This window comes from Tamandua tetradactyla, chromosome 11, assembly GCF_023851605.1.
Source record: "Tamandua tetradactyla isolate mTamTet1 chromosome 11, mTamTet1.pri, whole genome shotgun sequence".
Classification (NCBI taxonomy): Eukaryota; Metazoa; Chordata; class Mammalia; order Pilosa; family Myrmecophagidae; genus Tamandua; species Tamandua tetradactyla.
In genome coordinates, this window is record NC_135337.1 from 83,586,230 (window position 1) to 83,609,630 (window position 23,401).

General features: G+C 41.2%; 1 pseudogene; it reads left to right on the top strand.

The window, feature by feature from the left end:
* The first annotated feature begins 17,307 nt into the window (after positions 1-17,307).
* LOC143649179 (N6-Methyl-AMP deaminase-like) lies at positions 17,308-18,997 on the top strand (annotated as a pseudogene).
* Positions 18,998-23,401: the final 4,404 nt, after the last annotated feature.

The window sequence follows — 23,401 nt, forward strand, 5'->3', positions numbered from 1 at the left end:
TAGAAACTGGGTTTGCTACACAATTCCAATCCAAAAAGTCATCCGTGAAATGTCACAATAAGGGCATAAAAGCAAAACGGCACAAATCTATAAGAACAGAGTCAAAACTGCCAGATCCAAAAGGAGTTTTGATAAATGCTAACACCGAGGAGAGAATAAGGTCTTAGCTTTGTCATGACTAGTAATAGTGACCAAAAAAAAATAAAAAACTTACTTCTGAGTGCTTCCAACATGCCAAGCATTTCACGTGTGCTGACTCCATGGAGTTTTGCTAGTATGACCCCATTTTTCAGATAAGGAAAATGATGCACAGAGAGGTGACTTCAGTTACTCAAGGTCACACAGCTGATATCAGTCAGAGGCTGGATGAAAGCCCAGAGCCCCTAATAATAAAGAACAAACAGATGCATCATCCCGTGTTCTGCCTCTGCCTGGATGGGGATGATTTCTGAGAATTGAGGGGAAGAATAGGCGACTGTCAGAGGAACTGTGAGTTCAGGAAATGCGGCACACTTGTACCGGACAACGTCAAGGGCATTTGAGACGTTCTCAGATCCACCCTGAGCACTGGATTTGGAGTCCAAAGGTCTTCATCTCAATTCCAGTTTCTCCATATCCCAGCTGAGATATTTAGGATAAATTGTTCTCCTCTGAGTTTCCACATGAGAGGAAACGAATGCCGGCTTTGTGTAGCAATCGTGTAGCTCCAAGGAGGTGAGGCATTAACAAGTCCCTGGCATATCGCCCTGCAGACAGTAAGTGCTTGTTACCCTTTCATGAATCATTATGGAAGGAAAGGAGTAATATGACTGAAGGCTGGGACTGTGTGATGGATTATTCCCATAATTGAAAAGATTGATGTTCTCCCAGAATGAAGTCTCTAGAAGTATGCCACAGGGCTCTGTTCTCGTCCTCCCTATCCAATATTTTTATTGCTGATTTAAATAAAGATACAGAAGGTCTGTCTTGGAAATTGCAAGCTTCGTGAAAACTTTGGAGAACAGAGTCGCGTCCCAGAAGGATTTCAGGCCAAATCTACCCCAGACACCCAGCAAACAATCACTCCTCAGGATTAGCATGGGTAAAGTTGGACTCTGAGTCACGATGTGCAGTGGCCAATATGCATGCAACTTGGCTCCGTGGCAAAGATGGGAGAATCTTACCCGCATTCATCAATAACTTAGTTATAACTTACCATGCATGTTGGAAGTACCAGTTCTTGGCATGCATCTCATTTCATTCTCACTGAGACCCTATAAAGTAGGTGCAGTCTAAACACCACACATCATACAGACCAGGAAACAAAAGCCCAAGGTCATGCCAGAGCAGAGCATGACCAGCCCCCCATGTTTTGACCTCAGTGCCCAGGTTTTAGTTTAGATCGATGGTCAACCTGGCTTTCTAAAGAGCTCATTTTGGGTTGTGCTCATTGACGTGTAGCCATAGGGTTGAAGGTGGTCCCGAGATTTCGGGTGCCCTCTGTCACTGTCTCCGTGGCATAACCACTACTCTAACCTGGGAAGCAATACCTAGTTGGGCCACCTCCAAGGGGCCCCCTTGAAAATATCAAGTCTGTCCAGGGTCTGGCTGCTGCCCAACTCTCTACCCTCATCTTCTCCTGCTCTTCCCTTCATTGACTCCCTGCCAGCCACCCTAGCCTCCTCATGAGTCCTTAAACATGCCCAACCAATTCCAGCCTCAGGACCTTTGCATATGCTGTGCCCTCTGCTTGGAGCACTGGTCCCTCCAGTCCCTGCAAGACTTTCTTGTCATTCAGGTGTCTTGGCTCCTTTGCAAAGCTCTCTGAGGATATCACCTCCTCTGAGAAGCCCACAGTGAACCTCCCAACCTGGAGTGTCCCCCACTGTATGAGCTTCTATGGCTCCTGTATCAAATTGCCACTAACTTGATGGCTTAATACACATGCATATGCTTACAGGTCTGGAGCTCATAAGTCTGGCATGGGTCTCACAGGGCTGAAATTAAGGTGTAGGCAGGAGGTTCTGGGGAAAGAATCCATCTGTTTTTTTGCCTTTTCCAGCTTCTAGAGCCTGCTGGCATTCCTGCATTTGTGATTCCTTCCATCTTCGAAGCCAGCATTTGTGTCACTCTGGTCTCTGCTTTGGTCACGTCTCCTTCTCTGACTTTGAGCCTCCTGCCTCCCCCCCCCTTTTTTAAATATACATTTTATGATGCAATATAATAGATAAACAAAAAAAGCAATACATTTCCAAGTACCTTGTAACAAGTAGTTATAGAACATATTTTAGAGTTTGGTAGGAGTTACAGTGCCATAATTTCAGGGTTTTTTTTCTATCTGCTCCAAGACACTGGAAATTAAAAGAAATATCAAAATAATGATTCAGCACTCATATTCATTTATTAAATCTCATCTTCTCTGTTATTCTCCTCCTTCGCCTTTGAGCTTCTTCCCAATCTTTTTGACTTTTTTTTTTCTTTTTTTGTGAAAAATAAAATACATACCAAAAAAACAGATTTCAAAGCACATCACACAATTAGTTGTAGAACAAATTTCAGAGTTTGGTATGGGTTACAATTCCACAACTTTAAGTTTTCACTTCTAAAGTTGCTCTAAGATGCTGGAGACTAAAAGAAATATCAATATAATGATTCAACAGTCATACTCATTTGTTAAACCCTATGTTCTCTCTATAACTCCACCATCACCTCTGGTCTTTCTCCCACTCTTTAGGGGTATTTGGGCTATGTCCATTCTACTTTTTTCATGTCAGAAGGGGTTGTTGATAATATGGGATGGGGGATGGAACTATCTGATGTTCTGGAGAGGCTGGGCCCTCTGCATTTCAGGACTTATCTGGTCCAGGGACCCATCTGGAGAGTGTAGATTTTTAGAAAGTTTCTAGTGCATGGAACCTTTGTGGAAGCTTATATAATGCTCCAGGTGTTCTTTAGGCTTGGCTGGAATGGGTTTGGTTGGCAGTTGGCAAGTTATGGTAGGCAGCAATGTCTAACTGCAGCTTGCGTAAGAGTGATCTCCAGAGTAGCCTCTCGACTCCATTGGAACTCTCTCAGCCTGCCTCCCTCTTATAAGGAATCAGGCCCACCCAGATCATCCAGGATAACCTTCCCATCTCAAGACCCCTAATTTAATCACACCTGCAAAGTTCCTTTTGCCAGGTAAGGTCACATATTCACGGGTTCCAGGGATTAGGAAGTAGGTATTTGGGTGGCTGGGTGAGCGCCGTTATCCTGCTGGCCACACCCACCACCGCCATCCATCTCTAATGCTTCACCTTGCTTTATCTACCGCAGTATTTGTCACTCTGAGAATTTCTGTCTCCCGTCTCTAGCATGTGAACCCCACGAAAGTTAGAACTTTGTCCCATTTGCAGCTGTATCCTGGCACCTAGAACACTGCCTTGCATTATTAGGTGATGGTACAAAAGAATGGATATCATTATGGGCTGAATTATGTCCCCCAAAAGCACCTGTCTAAGACCTAGCCCCGAGTCCTGTGAATGGGATCTTATTTGGAAATAGGGTCATGGCAATTCTGTTAGTGAATATGAGGCCAAATTGGATTAGGGTGGTTCCTGATTCACTGTGACTGATGTCCTCACAACAAAAGGAGAGAACCAGATGCAGACAGATGCAGAGAGAACCCCACGGGATGACCAAGGTAGATGCGTGTTCTAGTTTGCTAGCTGCCGGAATGCACTATACCAGAAACGGAATGGCTTTTAACAAGGGGAATTTAATGAGTTGCAAGTTTACAGTTCTAAGGCCGAGAAAATGTCCCAATTAAAGCAAGTCTATAGAAATGTCCAATCAAAGGCATCCAGTGAAAAGGTACCTTGGTTCAAGAAGGCCAGTGAAGTTCAGGGTTTCTCTCTCAAGTGAGGCGGCACATGGTGAACACAGTCAGGGCTTCTCTCTCGGCTGGAAGGGCACATGGTGAATATGGCGTCATCTGTTAGCTTTCTCTCCTGGCTTCTGGTTTCATGAAGCTCCCCGGGAGGCGTTTTCCTTCTTCATCTCCAAAGGTTGCTGGCTTGTGGACTCTCTGCATCTCATGGCTTCATTGTTCTGCTCTCTCTGAATCTCTCTGAATCTCCAAAATGTTTCCTCTTTTATAGGACTCCAATAAACCAATCAAGACCCACTCAAATGGGTGGAGACATGTCATCCCCTAATCCAGTTAAACAACCATTCTTGACTAAGTCACATCACCTAGGGAGATGATCTCATTACAGTTTCAAATATACAGTATTGAATAGGGAGTATTCTACCTTTAAGAAATGGGATTTATATCAAAACATGGCTTTTCTTAGGGGGCATACCTCCCCTCAAACCAGCACAACACGGAAACCCAAGAAGCCAGCAAGCTGCTACCAGCAGCCAGGAAAGACACATGGAAGGGTTCGCCCTTACAGACTGGGGATTTCTGGTCTCCAGAATGACAAGAAAATACATTTCTGTTGTTTTCAACCACCCACTTTGCAGTGATTTGTTATAGCAGCCTGAGAAAATTAAGACATCTCCCAAGCTTCTATTCCTTATGTGCATTTCCCTCTTGGGTGTCCCATCAGGCTGTTCCGTGAGTTTCTCAAGCTGAAGGTATCCCAAAGTTTTAGTTTAACTCTTTTTTCCTCCAGGAAAAAAAAAACAAAAACAAAAAAACCTCCCTTATTGCTGAGAACTGCCTCCATCAACTCGGTCAGCTGTACAAGACACCTTGTCACCTCTGCGTCCTCCGGGACCGTCCTGCCTCCGAGCACATCATCACCTCTTACTCCTCTTTTTGATTCCTATCACTGTTACTTAGGTTAAGTCCACCACAGACTCTGAATGCCAGGATCTCAGATGCTGAGTTTGTGGAGTGGGAGCCCATTACACTCAGCCCGTGCCTCACATAGAGTTGGCAAATTCCCACATGCACAATAATCATAGCTCTGACCGAAGCACCTTACGTGAATCAACTCATTCAATCTCACAACATGACAAGGAATATAATACCGTTGGTCCCATTTAACAGATACTAAAAACTGAGGCTTAGGGGGTCAAGTCTTTGCCTGGAGCAGGGTTTCTCAATCGTGGTACTATTGACACGTGGAGCTACTTGTCGTTTGGGGTGGGAGCCATGTGTGCATTAGAGGGTGTTCTGCAGCATATAAGGTGGCAACGCAATAGGGGCCCAGTACTGAGAGGGAAATTTATAGTTCTAAATGCATTTTGGGTTCAAAATGCCTCCACACATTGCCAAATGCCCCCTGTTGGGGGTGGGAGGTATTACCCCAATTGAGACCTTGAATTAAAAGCTCATGAGGGGGCGGGCCACGGTGGCTCAGCAGGCAAGAATGATTTCCTGCCATGCCAGAGGACCCGGGTTTGATTCCCGGTGCCTGCCCATGTAAAAAAAAAAAAAAGAAGAAGAAAAAAAATTCTCACGATGGGGTGCACGGGTGGTTCAGTGGTAGAATGTTCACTTTACATGCAGGAGACCCAGGTGCAATTCCCCAATCATGCACCTCCCCCCAAAGAAAAAAGCTCATGAGGACTAAAGCTGGGGTTTGAACCTGGCACTCTGACTCCTTCAATCACTTTGATGTACTGCTGCTCAAAGGAAGAAATGCTCAGTCCCTTTCCCAGTTCTGAGACTCTCTGGTTAAATTATAATGATCTTTAAAGTCCGTGCTTTGACCAATATATATAGAACATTTCACCCAACAACAACAGCATACATAGTCTTCTTAGTGCCACGGGCCATATCACAGCTCACAAAAACAAGTGTCAGTAAATTTAAAAATACTGAAATCATACAATATACTTCTCCAACCACAATGAAATGAAACCAGAAATAAATAACAGAGGGGAAAAGTGGAAAATTCACAAAAAAAATGTGCTCTTAAACAGCCAATGGGCTAAAGAGGATATCACAAGGGAAATTAGGAAGTATCTTGAGGCGAATGAAAATGAAAATACAACTACCAAAACTTATGGAATGCAGCAAAGGCAGTACTGAGAGGGAAATTTATAGTTCTAAATGCTTATATTTAACAAGAAGAAAGACTTCATATTAGAGACTTAACCTCAAAACTGGAAGCACTAGAAAAGAGCAAACTAAACCCAAAGAGAACAGAAGAAAGAAAATTAAGAACAGAGATTGTTCTAGTTTGCTAGCTGTTGGAATGCAACACACCAGAGACGGATTGGCTTTTTTTTTTTTTTTTTTTTTTTTTTTTTTTTTTTTTTTTTTTTTTTTTATTAACGGAAAGAAAAAAAAGAAATTAACACAACATTTAGAAATCATATCATTCTACATATGCACTCAGTAATTCTTAACATCATCACATAGATGCATGATCATTGTTTCTTAGTACATTTGCATCAGTTTAGAGGAACTAGCAACACAACAGAAAAAGATATAAAATGTCAATATAAAGAAAAGAAATAAAAGTAGTAGTAATAGTAAAAAACAACAACAACAAACAAACCAACAAGCAAACAAAAACAAAAAAAAACCCTATAGCTCAGATGCAGCTTCATTCAGTATTTTAACATGATTACTTTACAATTAGGTATTATTGTGCTGTCCATTTTTGAGTTTTTGTATCTAGTCCTGTTGCACAATCTGTATCCCTTCAGCTTCAATTACCCATTGTCTTACCCTGTTTCTAACTCCTGCTGAACTCTGTTACCAATGACATATTTCAAGTTTATTCTCGAATGTCCGTTCACAACAGTGGGACCATACAGTATTTGTCCTTTAGTTTTTGGCTGGATTCACTCAGCATAATATTCTCTAGGTCCATCCATGTTATTACATGGTTCACAAGTTTATCTTGTCTTAAAGCTGCATAATATTCCATCGTATGTATATACCACAGTTTGTTTAGCCACTCTTCTGTTGATGGAGGTTTTGGCTGTTTCCATCTCTTTGCAATTGTAAATAACGCTGCTATAAACATTGGTGTGCAAATGTCCGTTTGTGTCTTTGCCCTTAAGTCCTTTGAGTAGATACCTAGCAATGGTATTGCTGGGTCGTATGGCAATTCTATATTCAGCTTTTTGAGGAACCGCCAAACTGCCTTCCACAGTGGTTGCACCCTTTGACATTCCCACCAACAGTGAATAAGTGTGCCTCTTTCTCCGCATCCTCTCCAGCACTTGTCATTTTCTGTTTTGTTGATAATGGCCATTCTGGTGGGTGTGAGATGATATCTCATTGTGGTTTTGATTTGCATTTCTCTAATGGCCAGGGACATTGAGCATCTCTTCATGTGCCTCTTGGCCATCCGTATTTCTTCTTCTGGTAGGTGTCTGTTTAAGTCTTTTTCCCATTTTGTAATTGGGTTGGCTGTCTTTTTGTTGTTGAGTTGAATAATCTCTTTATAAATTCTGGATACTAGACCCTTATCTGATATGTCATTTCCAAATATTGTCTCCCATTGTGTAGGCTGTCTTTCTACTTTCTTGATGAAGTTCTCTGATGCACAAAAGTGTTTAATTTTGAGAAGCTCCCATTTATTTATTTCCTTCTTCAGTGTTCTTGCTTTAGGTTTAAGGTCCATAAAACCACCTCCAGTTGTAAGATCCATAAGATATCTCCCAACATTTTCCTCTAACTGTTTTATGGTCTTAGACCTAATGTTTAGATCTTTGATCCATTTTGAGTTAACTTTTGTATAGGGTGTGAGAGATGGGTCTTCTTTCATTCTTTTGCATATGGATATCCAGTTCTCTAGGCACCATTTATTGAAGAGACTGTTCTGTCCCAGGTGAGTTGGCTTGACTGCCTTATCAAAGATCAAATGTCCATAGATGAGAGGGTCTATATCTGAGCACTCTATTCGATTCCATTGGTCGATATATCTATCTTTATGCCAATACCATGCTGTTTTGACCACTGTGGCTTCATAATATGCCTTAAAGTCAGGCAGCGCGAGACCTCCAGCTTCGTTTTTTTTCCTCAAGATGTTTTTAGCAATTCGGGGTACCCTGCCCTTCCAGATAAATTTGCTTATTGGTTTTTCTATTTCTGAAAAATATGTTGTTGGGATTTTGATTGGTATTGCATTGAATCTGTAAATCAATTTAGGTAGGATTGACATCTTAACTATATTTAGTCTTCCAATCCATGAACACGGTACGCCCTTCCATCTATTTAGGTCTTCTGTGATTTCTTTTAACAGTTTTTTGTAGTTTTCTTTATATAGGTTTTTTGTCTCTTTGGTTAAATTTATTCCTAGGTATTTTATTCTTTTAGTTGCGATTGTAAATGGGATTCGTTTCTTGATTTCTACCTCAGCTTGTTCATTACTAGTGTATAGAAAAGCTACAGATTTTTGAATGTTGATCTTGTAGCCTGCTACTTTGCTGTACTCATTTATTAGCTCTAGTAATTTTGCTGTGGATTTTTCTGGGTTTTCTACATATAGTATCATATCGTCTGCAAACAGTGATAGTTTTACTTCTTCCTTTCCAATTTTGATGCCTTGTATTTCTTTTTCTTGCCTAATTGCTCTGGCTAGAACTTCCAACACAATGTTGAATAATAGTGGTGATAGTGGACATCCTTGTCTTGTTCCTGATCTTAGGGGGAAAGTTTTCAATTTTTCCCCATTGAGGATGATATTAGCTGTGGGTTTTTCATATATTCCCTCTATCATTTTAAGGAAGTTCCCTTGTATTCCTATCTTTTGAAGTGTTTTCAGCAGGAAAGGATGTTGAATCTTGTCAAATGCCTTCTCTGCATCAATTGAGATGATCATGTGATTTTTCTGCTTTGATTTGTTGATATGGTGTATTACATTAATTGATTTTCTTATGTTGAACCATCCTTGCATACCTGGGATGAATCCTACTTGGTCATGATGTATAATTCTTTTAATGTGTTGCTGGATACGATTTGCTAGAATTTTATTGAGGATTTTTGCATCTGTATTCATTAGAGAGATTGGTCTGTAGTTTTCTTTTTTTGTAATATCTTTGCCTGGTTTTGGTATGAGGGTGATGTTGGCTTCATAGAATGAATTAGGTAGTTTTCCCTCCACTTCGATTATGTTGAAGAGTTTGAGGAGAGTAGGTACTAATTCTTTCTGGAATGTTTGATAGAATTCACATGTGAAGCCGTCTGGTCCTGGACTTTTCTTTTTAGGGAGGTTTTGAATAACTAATTCAATCTCTTTACTTGTGATTGGTTTGTTGAGGTCGTCTATTTCTTCTTGAGTCAAAGTTGGTTGTTCATGTCTTTCCAGGAACCTGTCCATTTCTTCTAAATTGTTGTATTTATTAGCGTAAAGTTGTTCATAGTATCCTGTTATTACCTCCTTTATTTCTGTGAGGTCAGTAGTTATGTCTCCTCTTTCATTTCTAATCTTATTTATTTGCATCCTCTCTCTTCTTCTTTTTGTCAATCTTGCTAAGGGCCCATCAATCTTGTTGATTTTCTCATAGAACCAACTTCTGGTCTTATTGATTTTCTCTATTGTTTTCATGTTTTCAATTTCATTTATTTCTGCTCTAATCTTTGTTATTTCTTTCCTTTTGCTTGCTTTGGGATTAGTTTGCTGTTCTTTCTCCAGTTCTTCCAAGTGGACAGTTAATTCCTGCATTTTTGCCTTTTCTTCTTTTCTGATAAAGGCATTTAGGGCAATAAATTTCCCTCTTAGCACTGCCTTTGCTGCGTCCCATAAGTTTTGATATGTTGTATCTTCATTTTCATTTGCCTCTAGGTATTTACTAATTTCTCTTGCAATTTCTTCTTTGACCCACTTGTTGTTTAAGAGTGTGTTGTTGAGCCTCCATGTATTTATGAATTTTCTGGCACTCCGCCTATTATTGATTTCCAACTTCATTCCTTTATGATCCGAGAAAGTGTTGTGTATGATTTCAATCTTTTTAAATTTGTTAAGACTTGCTTTGTGACCCAGCATATGGTCTATCTTTGAGAATGATCCATGAGCACTTGAAAAAAAGGTGTATCCTGCTGTTGTGGGATGTAATGTCCTATAAATGTCTGTTAAGTCAAGTTCATTTATAGTAATATTCAGGTTCTCTATTTCTTTATTGATCCTCTGTGTAGATGTTCTGTCCATTGATGAGAGTGGTGAATTGAAGTCTCCAACTATTATGGTATATGTGTCTATTTCCCTTTTCAGTGTTTGTAGTGTATTCCTCACGTATTTTGGGGCATTCTGGTTCGGTGCGTAAATATTTATGATTGTTATGTCTTCTTGTTTAATTGTTCCTTTTATTAGTATATAGTGTCCTTCTTTGTCTCTTTTAACTGTTTTACATTTGAAGTCTAATTTGTTGGATATTAGTATAGCCACTCCTGCTCTTTTCTGGTTGTTGTTTGCATGAAATATCTTTTCCCAACCTTTCACTTTCAACCTATATTTATCTTTGGGTCTAAGATGTGTTTCCTGTAGACAGCATATAGAAGGATCCTGTTTTTTAATCCATTCTGCCAGTCTATGTCTTTTAATTGGGGAATTCAGTCCATTGACATTTAGAGTTATTACTGTTTGGATAATATTTTCCTCTACCATTTTGCCTTTTGTATTATATATATCATATCTGTCTTTCCTTCTTTCTACACTTTTCTCCATGTCTCTCTCTTCTGTCTTTTTGTATCTGACTCTAGTGCTTCCTTTAGTATTTCTTGCAAAGCTGGTCTCTTGGTCACAAATTCTCTTAGTGACTTTTTGTCTGAGAATGTTTTAAATTCTCCCTCATTTTTGAAGGACAATTTTGCTGGATATAGGAGTCTTGGCTGGCAGTTTTTCTCTTTTAGTAACTTAAATATATCATCCCACTGTCTTCTAGCTTCCATGGTTTCTGCTGAGAAATCTACACATAGTCTTATTGGGTTTCCCTTGTATGTGACGGATTGTTTTTCTCTCGCTGCCTTCAAGATCCTCTCTTTCTCTTTGACCTCTGACATTCTAACTAGTAAGTGTCTTGGGGAACGCCTATTTGTGTCTAATCTCTTTGGGGTGCGCTGCACTTCTTGGATCTGTAATTTTAGGTCTTTCATAAGAGTTGGGAAATTTTCAGTGATAATTTCTTCCATTAGTTTTTCTCCTCCTTTTCCCTTCTCTTCTCCTTCTGGGATACCCACTACACGTATATTTGTACGGTTCACATTGTCCTTGAGTTCCCTGATACCTTGTTCAAATTTTTTCATTCTTTTCCGGATAGTTTCTGTTTCTTTTTGGAGTTCAGATGTTTCATCCTCCAAATCACTAATTCTATCTTCTGTTTCTTTAAATCTGTCATTGTAGGTATCCATTGTTTTTTCCATCTTTTCTACTTTATCTTTCACTTCCATAAGTTCTGTGATTTGTTTTTTCAGTTTTTCTATTTCTTCTTTATGTTCAGCCCATGTCTTCTTCATGTCCTCCCTCAATTTATCGATTTCGTTTTTGAAGAGGTTTTCCATTTCTGTTCGTATATTCAGCATTAGTTGTTTCAGCTCCTGTATCTCATTTGAACTATTGGTTTCTTCGTTTGACTGGGCCATATGTTCAATTTTCTGAGCGTGATCCGTTATCTTCTGCTGGCGTCTGGGCATTTAGTCAGATTTCCCCGGGTGTTCGACCCCACCCGAACGTTGAAAGATTTTTCTGCGCAGTCTCTGGGTTCTGTTCTTCCTATCCTGCCCAGTAGGTGGCACACGTGGCACACGCCTGTCTGTGGGTTCCACCAGCGAAAGTTGCTGTGGGTCCCTCAACTCTGGAAAACTCTCGCCGTAGGGGAGGTTCGGCAACCGAAGCGTCTTGGAAGAATGTCAGCCGGCCCGGGGTTCCAAACGCGGGGAGGGTCGCCGGCTGTCGCAGCACAGGAGAGCGTCCGGCCAAATTAGCTAGTCGGCCCGGGGCACCAAGCGTGGCGGGAGGGCGCCAGCTGTCGCAGCCCGGGAGAGTGCACTGCTCCCAGCCGACGGGGGAGTCACGTGTTTGGAAGGGATCCCCCGGTCACTGTTCTCCGCAGTCTGGGGATTTCCGACCCAACTATCTCAGTTTTTCCGGGGGGCCTCGTGTGGTGGGGGCACCAGCCGCCGCGGCCTAAGGGGACCGCCTGTCCAATTCTACCAGCTGGCCTGGGAAGGTGGAAGGGAGGGACTCCGGTCGCTTGCTGTCCCACCCAGGAAAGCCCGTGCCCCTTGGTGATCTCACCGGAGCTGGTTCTCCCAGATAGTCAGCCGTTCCAGGATGGGGTACGCTGTCCCTTTGATTTCCCTCGTGGCTCCGGGAGCTGCTCTGTATTATCTCCACTCCCCCAGTAGTTGTTCTGGAGGAGGAAAGGTGAGGGCGGCAAGGCTGTCGAGGCTGGTGGCGGAGGAGCACGGTGAAGGCGGGGGAAGAGGGCACCGTGTTGGTTGGAGAGCAGCCGGAGCAGGAGGGGGAGGAGGGGGGTAGGGAGGTCGGGCGGCTCGGCTGCTGCGGGGCGCGTGCGCCGCGCGGCGGTCCGGCGGAGAGAGAGAGGGGGTAGGGAGGTCGGGCGGCTCGGCTGCTGCGGGGCGCGTGCGCCGCGCGGCGGTCCGGCGGAGAGAGAGAGGGGGTAGGGAGGTCGGGCGGCTCGGCTGCTGCGGGGCGCGTGCGCCGCGCGGCGGTCCGGCGGAGAGAGAGAGGGGGTAGGGAGGTCGGGCGGCTCGGCTGCTGCGGGGCGCGTGCGCCGCGCGGCGGTCCGGCGGAGAGAGAGAGGGGGTAGGGAGGTCGGGCGGCTCGGCTGCTGCGGGGCGCGTGCGCCGCGCGGCGGTCCGGCGGAGAGAGAGAGGGGGTAGGGAGGTCGGGCGGCTCGGCTGCTGCGGGGCGCGTGCGCCGCGCGGCGGTCCGGCGGAGAGAGAGAGGGGGTAGGGAGGTCGGGCGGCTCGGCTGCTGCGGGGCGCGTGCGCCGCGCGGCGGTCCGCCGGATTGGCTTTTAATAAAAGGGGATGAATGAAATGCAAAACATAAAAGCAATAGAGAGAATCAATAAAACCAAAAGTTGATTCTTTGAAAGAATCAATAAAATTGGCAAGGTTTTACCTAGACTGAAGAAGACAAAAAGAGAGAGTACACAAATAACTAAAATAGAAATGAAAGGGAGAATATTACTACAGACCCTGTTAAATAAAAAAGGCTGTAAGAGGATACTATGAAAAACTATATGCCAACAAATAAGATAACCTGTGTGAAACGGACAAAAACCTAGAAACCCAAAAGCTACCTACACTGACTCAAGAAGAAATAAAAGATCTCAACAAGCCAATAACTAGTAAAGAGACTGAATCCATTTAAAAACCTCTCAACAAAGAAAAGCCCAGGACCAAATGACTTCACAGGGAATTTTATGAAGCATTCAAAGAAAAACTTACACCAATCCTATTCAAAGCATTCCAAAACACTGAATAGGAGGGAACAGTCCCTAATACATTCTAGGAAGACAACCTAACCCTATTACCAAAGCCAGATAAAGATACCACGAGAAAAGAAAATTGCAGAACAATTTCTCTTACGAATATAGATGCTAAATTTCTCAACAAAATTCAAGTAACTGGAAACAAACAGCACATTAAAAGAATCATACACCCACCATCCTTGGTATTGCAAGGTGCTTCAATATAAGAAGATCAACTTGTGTAATACATCACATTACCAGAATGAAGAGGAAAATGCATGATCATCTCAATTGATACAGAAAAGGCATTGGACAAAATCTAGCACCCTTTCTTGATAAAAACAGACAAGTAGGCATAGAAGGGAACTGCCTCACTGTGATGATAGCATATATGAAAAGCCCACAGCTAACATCTACTCAATGGTGAAAGACTGAAAGCTTTCCCTCTGAGCTCAGACACAAGACAAGTTTGCCCACAGTCACCATTTGCCCATTGCCACCATTTTTGTTCCACATTGCAGTAGAAGTTCTAGCCGGAGAAATTAGGCAAGAAAAAGAAATAAAAGGTGCCCAAGCAGTAAATGAAGAAATAAAACTTTCTCTACTTGCAGATGACAGGATTGTTATACTGATTTGAAACTGTTATGCACCCCCAGAAAAGCCATGTGCTTTCAATCCTGTTCCAATTTTGTGGGGGGCATGTTCTGTTAATCCTGATCCAATATTGTAGGGCAGGAGCTCTTGATTAGGTTGTTTCCTTGGAGATGTAACCCAGCAAATTGTAGGCGTAATCTTTGGATTAGATTACTCTCAGGGAGATGTGACTCGGCCCATTCAAGGTGGGTCTCAATTAGTTTACTGGAGTCCTTCAAAAGAGGAAATGTTTCGGAGAGAGCATAGTTGCTCCAGAGTCAACAGAGACACAGAGATTTGGAAATGAAGAAGCCCCAGGAGATGCCAGGAGCCGAGAGAGCTGGCAGAAGCTAGACAGAACCAAAGTCCACAGAGACATGGGTATTTGGGGATGCTTGGAGTGCTGGAGGAGAAAGCTCAGACACATGCATTAAGAGATGCTTGGAGATCAATGATTGCAGTGCCGACAGACATAGGCCAGGGGCTCAGCAAGGACTCACAGAAATAGACAGAACCTGAGGAAAAGAAATCCCAGGAGATGCTACACTAAGAGCTGAAACCCAGAGTTTTGCCTGGAGTACCCATGTCAGGACCCACAGACACTTAGAGAGGAAACTACTGGAGTCAGAAGCTGGAAGCAATGGAACCAGGAACAAGGACCAGCAGATGCCAGCCATGTGCCTTCCCATATGACATACATCAGCCTTTCTTAAGTCCTTCTCCGGATGCCTTAGTTTGGACATTTTTATGGACTTAGAACTGTGAATTTGTAACTTAATAAATCCCCTTTATAAAAGCCAACCCATTTCTGGCATACAGCATTCCAGCAGCATTAGTAAACTAAAACAATCATACATATAGAAAATCCTGGAAAAGCCACAGAAAAAGCTCCTAGAGCTGACGAATGAATTCACCAAAGTGGTGGGGTACAAAATCAACACCCCAAAATCAGTAGTGCTTCCATACCTAGTAATGAACAATTGGAAGAAATCAAGAAAAAAATCCATTTAAATAGCCACTAAAAAAAAAAAAAGTCAAATATCAATATATAAATCTAACCAAGGATATAAAGAACTTGTACACAGAAAACTACAAAATGCTGTTAAAAGAAATCAAAGAAGACCAGAACATATGGAAGGTTGTTCCATGTTCATGGATTGGGAGACTAAATATTGTTAGGATGTCAGTTCTACCCAAAGTGATTTATAGATCCAATGTAATCCCAATCAAAATTCCAACAACTTTCTTTACAGAAATGGAAAAGCAATTCATCAAATTTATAATTGTAATTTATAATTTATTATTATAATTATAATTATAAGGGACCCCAAACAACCAAAGCCATCTTGAAAAAGAAGAAAGAAGTTGGAGAACTCATACATCCGGATCTTAAAATTTAAAACCACAATAATCGAAACATTGTGGTACTGACACAAGGACAGACATATAAACCAATGCAATTGAACTGAGGGTTCAGAAATCAACCCTCACATTTATGGTCAGCTGATTTTTTGACAAGAAGGTAAAGACCAGTCAGTCGGGAAAGAATCGTCTCTTCAACAAATGTTGCTAAGAAAAGTGGATCTCCATTTGTAAAAGAATGAAGGTGGACCCCTACTTTACACCACATAAAAACTCAACTCAAAATCGATCAAAGACCTAAATATAAAAGCCAGGACTATAAAAACACCTGGAAGAAAATACAGGGAAGCTACTTCAGGGCCTTGTGTTAGGTCTTTGGGTCCTTAGAATTTGCACCCAAGGCACAAGCAACAAAAGCAAAAATAGCTAGATAGGACCTCATCAAAATTAAAAGCATTTGCACCTTAAAGGGCTTTATCATGAAAGTAAAACAGTAATCTACATAATGGAAAAAAATATTTGGAAACCATTTATCTAATAAGGGTTTAATGTCTAGAATATATAAAGAGATCCTACAACTCAACAACAAAAAGATAACAACCCAGTTAAAAAGTGGTCAAAACTACTTAAAATTAGGCCTAAGAGTCACCCCCAAGAGAACCTCTTTTGTTGTTCAGATGTGGCCTCTCTCTCCAGCCAACACAACAAGCAAACTCACTGCCCTCCCCCTCTCTACATGGGACATGACTCCCAGGGGTGTGGATCTTCCTGGCAATGTGGAACAGAAATCCTAGAATGAGCTAGGATTCAGCATCAAGGGATTGAGAAAAACCCTAGAATGAGCTGAGACTCAGCATCAAGGGATTGAGAAAACCTTCTTGACCAAAAGGGGGAAGAGTGAAATGAGATGAAGTGGCAATGGCTGAGAAATTCCAAACACAGTCGAGAGGTTATCCTGGAGGTTATTCTTATGCATCAAGTAGATATCAGCTTGTTATTCAAGATGTAATGGATAGGGCGGGCCACGGTGGCTCAGCAGGCAAGAATGCTTGCCTGCCATGCCAGAGGACCCAGGTTCGATTCCCGGTGCCTGCTCATATAAAAAATAAAATAATAATAATAATAAAGATGTAATGGAGAGGTTGGAGGGAACTGCCTGAAAATGTAGAGCTGTGTTCTGGTAACCATGTTTCTTGATGATAATTGCGTAATGATATAGCTTTCACAATGTGACTGTGTGATTGTGAAAACCTTGTGTCTGATGCTCCTTTTATCTACCTTGTCAACAGACGAGTAGACCATACGGAATAAAAATAAACAATGGGGGAACAAATGTTAAAATAAATTTAGTTTGAAATGCTAGTGATCAATGAAAGGAAAGGGTAAGAGGTATGGTATGTATAATTTTTTTCTGTTGTCTTTTTATTTCTTCTTCTGAATAGATGCAAATGTTGCAAGAAATGATCATGATGATGGATATGCAACTATGTGATGATATTGTGAGTTATTGATTTTATATGTAGAACAGAATGATCAAAATAGGAATGTTTACATTTGTTTGGTGTTTTTGGGTATTTTAAAAAATAAAATATTAAAAAAAAAAAGCGTGGACAAAAGGTCCCCAGAAACAGCAACACTGCAAAGCCATTGGGCGTGTACCCACACACAGTGGGGAAGCTCTTGCTGAGGGCACTGTTATCTCAGGTCTCTGAACTGGCCCCACCTGAAGCTCGCAGCTTCCTGGGACCATGGCCAAGAGAGTCTCAGGGTGAGGTGGTCCAGCCGTAGGCTGCCCTTTGGTGAAGCTGAGCCCAGAGCAATATATCCAGTTAACCTTAATAAAGTGTGTAGAAGTAACACTTCTGAAGAACCAAAAGTCTTACTGACCACACTAACAGTTCATACCAAGAATAAGAAAGAAGGACCCTTTACTGGGCTAAAATCATGATGGAGGCCAAAGAGCAGCAACGACCAGGGCAGACAAACTTGAACTTGGAATTGCCCAAGGTGGAACTTCACGCCCACTTGAATGGATCCATTAGTTCTAATACCATGAAGAAATTAACAGCCAAGAAATGAGATCTTTAAATCCATCATCAGATGACAGTGATTGACAAGGGATAAAGAGAAATTTAGAAGAATGCTTCTAGGTATGCCAAATAATTCATCAGCTTACCACTAACCCCGAAGATATTATAATGGTTACAAAAGATGTTATTACAGAGTGTGTAGATTATGGTGGCAAATACCTGGAACTAAGGAACATGCCCAGGAGAGAAAATACTACTGGAATGAATAAAAAGACCTATGTAGAATCTATGCTTGAGGGCATGAAACAGGTCAAACTAGAAAACTTAGACATTGATATTAGTTATTTGGTAGCAATTGATAGGAGAGGTGGCTCTCTGGTCATTAAACTTGCTGAAAAATTTTTCCTTTCTACTCAGGACATGGTTCTTGGGCTTAAACTCAGTGAAGCTCCAACTATAGGGCAAGCAAAAGACTTCTTAGAACCTTTTCTCAGAAGCTGAAAGAGCTGGTCTTCCAAGGCTCTATCGGAAGCACTATAAAAATTTCACTAAGTTTATTTTTCAGAAACTTAAAATTTTCAGATTGTTCCTATTCTAGTTAAGCCCTGAAACCCAGAGGCACCAACCTCTCCAAGAGCATCATCTATTTGCATCCCCTTTCCGCATAATTTTGACACCTGTTTTCAACATGAAGAAGTTAGAATAGTCATTGCCCAAATATCCCTGAGGATTGGGAAAAGGATCAAATGAGAGGAGTTGTAACACAGAGGGTAGGATCTAACAAATGATTGTGACTACTGAGTCACCCTACTGGTATTTCTTGTGAGTCTCCAGTGTTTTAGAATAGCTAGCAGGAAATATCTGAAATCGTGGAACAGTAACCCAAACCATCCTTTGAACTTTGGCCTAAAACTCCTTGTTAAACTGTACTTTGAAATTTATCACTTTTCTGCATATATGATACATTTCACAATAAAAAATGCTTTAGAAGGCAATCAATAATTTTTTTTTAAGCATGGACCCAAAAGAGTTGGTCTAAAGTTGGCATTGCATCTTTCACAGATTCCAAACCAAGAAAAAGGAAAGAAGCACAAATGCTACTGGATGTGCTTCCTGAGGGCACTGGACATGGGACATTTCTTAACTCCTAACAGAGGATCCCTGGGAAACAACGCAGAACAGCACTGGAACTCTGTCTGACCTCAAACGTCAACAGACAGCTTCACCTTATGACCGGCACCATTTTGGGTTCTGGGACAGCGTCGCTTATACTTCTGTGATCTGTACTGATGATAAGGGTGTTTGTGTGACACACCTTGCTCAAGAATACCAGCTGGCGGCTGAAACATGGCCTGTAAGCCAGTCGCAGGTGTGAGATCTGTCTCTTGACTCCCTCGAGTACATTTCTGACAGCAGCAGATCTGAACAAAGGAAGAAAGCGGAATCATCTGAAACCCAAAGCGCTACATTTTTTTTCAGTCTTCATGAGGCGACTCACTTTCAAGTTATGTGTCGCAACGAAGATATCCATGCCACGTCACTTTGTAAACTGTGCACCACTCTCTCCAAAGCGGAGTATGCAACTGCCGTGGGCTTCAACATGACACCTTGCACATGGTAGAGTATTCAGTAAACACGTACTAAACTGACAAAGCAGGCTGCATGCTCTCACACAGCTTTAACTCAATGCTGCTTGTTGGAAGGGACTCCCAATTACTCCTCATTCCACCACTGATTTTTTGACTTAGCAGCCCTTCTCCATTAGAGATCATAAAACTTCAGAGAAATTCAAATAGTTACTAGCAGGAAAGTTATTGTTATTATTTTTTTTAATTAGAGAACTTTTGGATTTACAGAACAGTCATGCATAAAATACAGGATTCCCATTTGCCAGCCCTCCATCAACACCTTGCATTGGTGTGGAACATTCGTTAAATTGATGGTAGCATTTTTAAAAATAACTGTACTATTTTTTAAGAGTAGTTACCTTTGTTACAATATGAAAGATAATTAAATAGCATTATTAACTGTTGCAACAGGAAAAGTTTTAGAATCACTCCTCTAAAAAAATATGAGCAGAAAGGGGAAAACAGATTGCCTCTTAGACTTTTTACATCTTCTAGCTTGGAATAGTAACATCATATTTTGTTTTACTGACTTTAACCAGATTTCCTTCACTTGCTTTAACCCTTTAAGTACTCCCAAAACTGTTGACTCCAGAGCACATCCAGTTGTCAAGGTTAATCTACTCTGGAGTGACTTTGAGCCGCTGAGATTTGGCTTTTCCTTTCTCATGATTATCCCATCAGTACTTAAGACTGAAATCTTTGTTCCAATTTAGGAATAAAAGGAGTGAGCAGATAACTGGCTAAGGGGTTGGAATGACAGAAACTGCTGCAGTTTGAATCAGAGATCTACAAGAGAAATTCGCCTTTTCATACCTTAATCTGTGTATGAAGTAAAAAAAATACTTTTTGGTCAAAAAATTAATTATAAATATAGTCAAAATAGAGGTAAAATAATATTCATTATAGTACTATATAGTATAAACTGAAATCAGCCTAAATATCTGAAAGTAGAGATACTAAAGGATTACGGTTTATCTATATAATGTGGGTATGTTGCAGCTACCAAAGTGTTTTAGAATAAAATTTAGTGACATGGGGGAAAAAAAGTGGGCAAATGACTTGAATAGACATTTCCCTAAAAAAAGTATACAAATGGCTAAAAAGCACACGAAAAAGTTTGCAACAAACATCATTAACTATTAGATAAGTGCAAATCAAAATCACAAGATATTATTTCACACCCACCAAAATTTGGGGCTATTATTAATTTTTTTAATGAAAATTTTCAAGTACTGGAGAGGATTTGAGGAAATAGGAAAACTCGTTCACTGCTGGTGGGAATGTAAAGTGGTGCAGCCACTGTGGAGTTCAGTTTGATGGCTCCTAGGGAAGTATAGAATTACCACATGACCCAGAAATCCTCCTTTTCTCCCTTTTCTTTTACCCGGAAAAGTTGAGAGCAGGGGTTTAAACAGATATTTGCTCACTGACGTTCATAGCAGCATTATTCACAATTACCAAAAGATGGAAGCAACCCAAGTGTCCTTCAATCAATGAATGGAGAAACAAAATGTGGAATGTACACACAATGGGATGTTAGTCAGCTGTAAAAAGGAACGTAGTTCTGATACATGTGATAACATGGATGAACAAACCTTGAAGAAATCATGTTGAGTGAACCAAACCAGACACAAAAGGACAAAAAATTGTATGATCTCACTGACATGAAATAATTAGAATAAGCAACTCACAGAATCAGAACCTAGAATATAGATTATTCTATATTTGGAGTTGTGCTGCTTTGAAAGGATGTATGGACCCTAGAAAAGCCATGTTTTAATCCTAATCCCATTTTGTAAAGGCAGCTGTTTCTTCTAATCCCTACTCAGTATTGTATGTTTGAAACTGTAATTAGATCATCTCCCTGGAGATGTGATTTAATCAAGAGTGGTTGTTAAACTGGATTAGGTAGAGGTGTGTCTCCACCCATGTGGGTGGATCTTGATTAGTTTCTGAAGTCCTATAAAAGAGAAACATTTTGGAGAATGAGAGATTCAGAGAGAGCAGAGCAGAACGACATAGCCACGAGAAGCAGAGTCCACCAGCCAGCGACCTTTGGAGACGAAGAAGGAAAATGTCTCTCGAGGAGCTTCATGAAACAGGAAGCCAGGAGAAGAAGCTAGCAGATGACACCATGTTCACCATGTGCCTTTCCAGATGAGAGAGGAACCCTGAACTTCATCGGCCTTCTTGAACCAAGGTATCTCTCCCTGGATGTCTTAGATTGGACATTTCTATAGACTTGTTTTAATTGGGACATTTTCTCGGCCTTAGAACTATAAACTAGTAACTTATTAAATTCCCCTTTTTAAAAGCCATTCTGATTCTGGCATATTGCATTCCAGCAGCTAGCAAACTAGAACAGGAGTGATGGAAACATTTTGGTAGTGGATGATGGTGATGGCAGCACAACATTGTGACTATAATTAAGAGCACAGAATTATGTATCTGAATGTGGTTAAAAGGGGAAATTTTAGGTTGGATAAATGTAACTAGAATAACATTTTTTTAAATCCATGGAACTTTACAACACAATGACCCCTAAGTTAAACCATGTACTATAGTGAATAGTATAATTATAAAAATGTGCTTTCATCACCAGTGCCAGGTGTTAATAAAAGCTTGATATATGGGAACCCTGTATCTTATGCAGGACTTTTCTGTAAACCCACAACTGTAATAAAAAGAAAGTCCATGCTTTGTACTACAGCGATGCAAAATGTTAATAATAGGGAAAGCTGGATGGGGGAGGAGTGTGTGTAGGAACTTCGTACTTTCCACGGTAAAGCTACAACTGCTCTAATAAGGAAAAGGAAACCAAGTCCACACTTTAGCTATGTGTAGTAGTCCAAAACAGAAAATAAAAACAAATTTCTATCACCAAGTGAATGGATAAACAAAACATGACCCATCCATACAAAGACCTACAACTCAGCAATAAAAAGGAATAAATTATTGCTACATGCAGCAACATGGTTGGATCTCAAAATAATTCTGCTGAGTAGAAAGAAGCCTCACGGAAGAGAATCCGTGCTGCACTTTGGTAAAATCCTAGAAAATGCAAACTCATCGGCAATGGCAGAAAGCAGGTCAGTAGCTGCTGGGAGAAGGCGAGGGGGTTACAAAAGGACACAAGGAAACTTTTGGAGGGCAATGAATGTGTTCATTTTCCCGATTGTGGTGATTGTTTCAGAGGTGTATACATATGTCAAAATGTATCAGATTGCACACTTAATGTGTGGCTTATTGTACATCAATTAAACCTCAGTAGAGCCATCAAAAAATAAAAATCTAGGGTTTATGTGTCTAAATGGGTGATCATTTGACAGGCTTTTGCTTTCAATCATACTCCATGGTTTAAAGGATATCAGACCCTGAGGTTCGGGCCACTTGGGCAGCAGAATGCTTTGGTACTACCTGCCATTTCCTTCTGGAGTTGGTGGGTGGGAACTTTCTATTGATTAGCTCTCATCAGAAGGGTTGCAATTCCATAAAAGCTGCCCGTAACATGTAGCGTAAAAATCTGCAAGGTTGAGATCCTCCTGCTCTAATTACAAAGTAACTGGACTGGCATCAAAGCAATAAACCTTCCAGGAAAAGGAGCCCACCATGCTGTTAGAGATGATATTTATGTTCCAGAAATTCTAACAGGACAGAATTAAGTATGGTCAATAATAGTGGGGGAGAAGGTGAAAAGAAGACACTAACAAATTCCATCCCATCAATAGATGGCTTGAAATACAAAAGTAACCGACCTTTAATGGACCAGCCACAAACAATACAAAGATGCTTCCCAAGCTATTAATATACTACGTGCTTGAACAGATTCCGAATACTCTGTGGTAACTGCTCCAAGTGCTACTAATTGCAGAATGGAACGTTTAGTTGGGTAAGGAAACAACCCCTGTCTGTCTGACACTTTTTACCTCTTTGAACACTTTTATATCAATTATGGCATGGAAGCTTTATACATGCCCTTTCAGGGTTACAGACAAGTAAGTGAGCAAGCGCTGACTTCTAGACACTGTTCTGATTTAAAATACACAAAGCTCCAGATGTGGCCTCTCTCTTCTCTCTCTAAGCTGTCATGGCAAGTGAACTCACTGCCCTCCCCCTCTCTACATGGGACATGACTCCCAGGGGTGTGGACCTTCCTGGCAACGTGGGACAGAAATCCTAGAATGAGCTGGGACTCAGCATCAAGGGACTGAGAAAACCTTCTCGACCAAAAGGGGGAAGAGAGAAATGAGACAAAATAAAGTGTCAGTGGCTGAGAGATTTCAGAGTCAAGAGTTATCCTGGAGGTTATTCTTACACATTATACATCTCTAGATAGATAGATAGATAGATAGATAGATAGATAGATGATAGATAGATAGA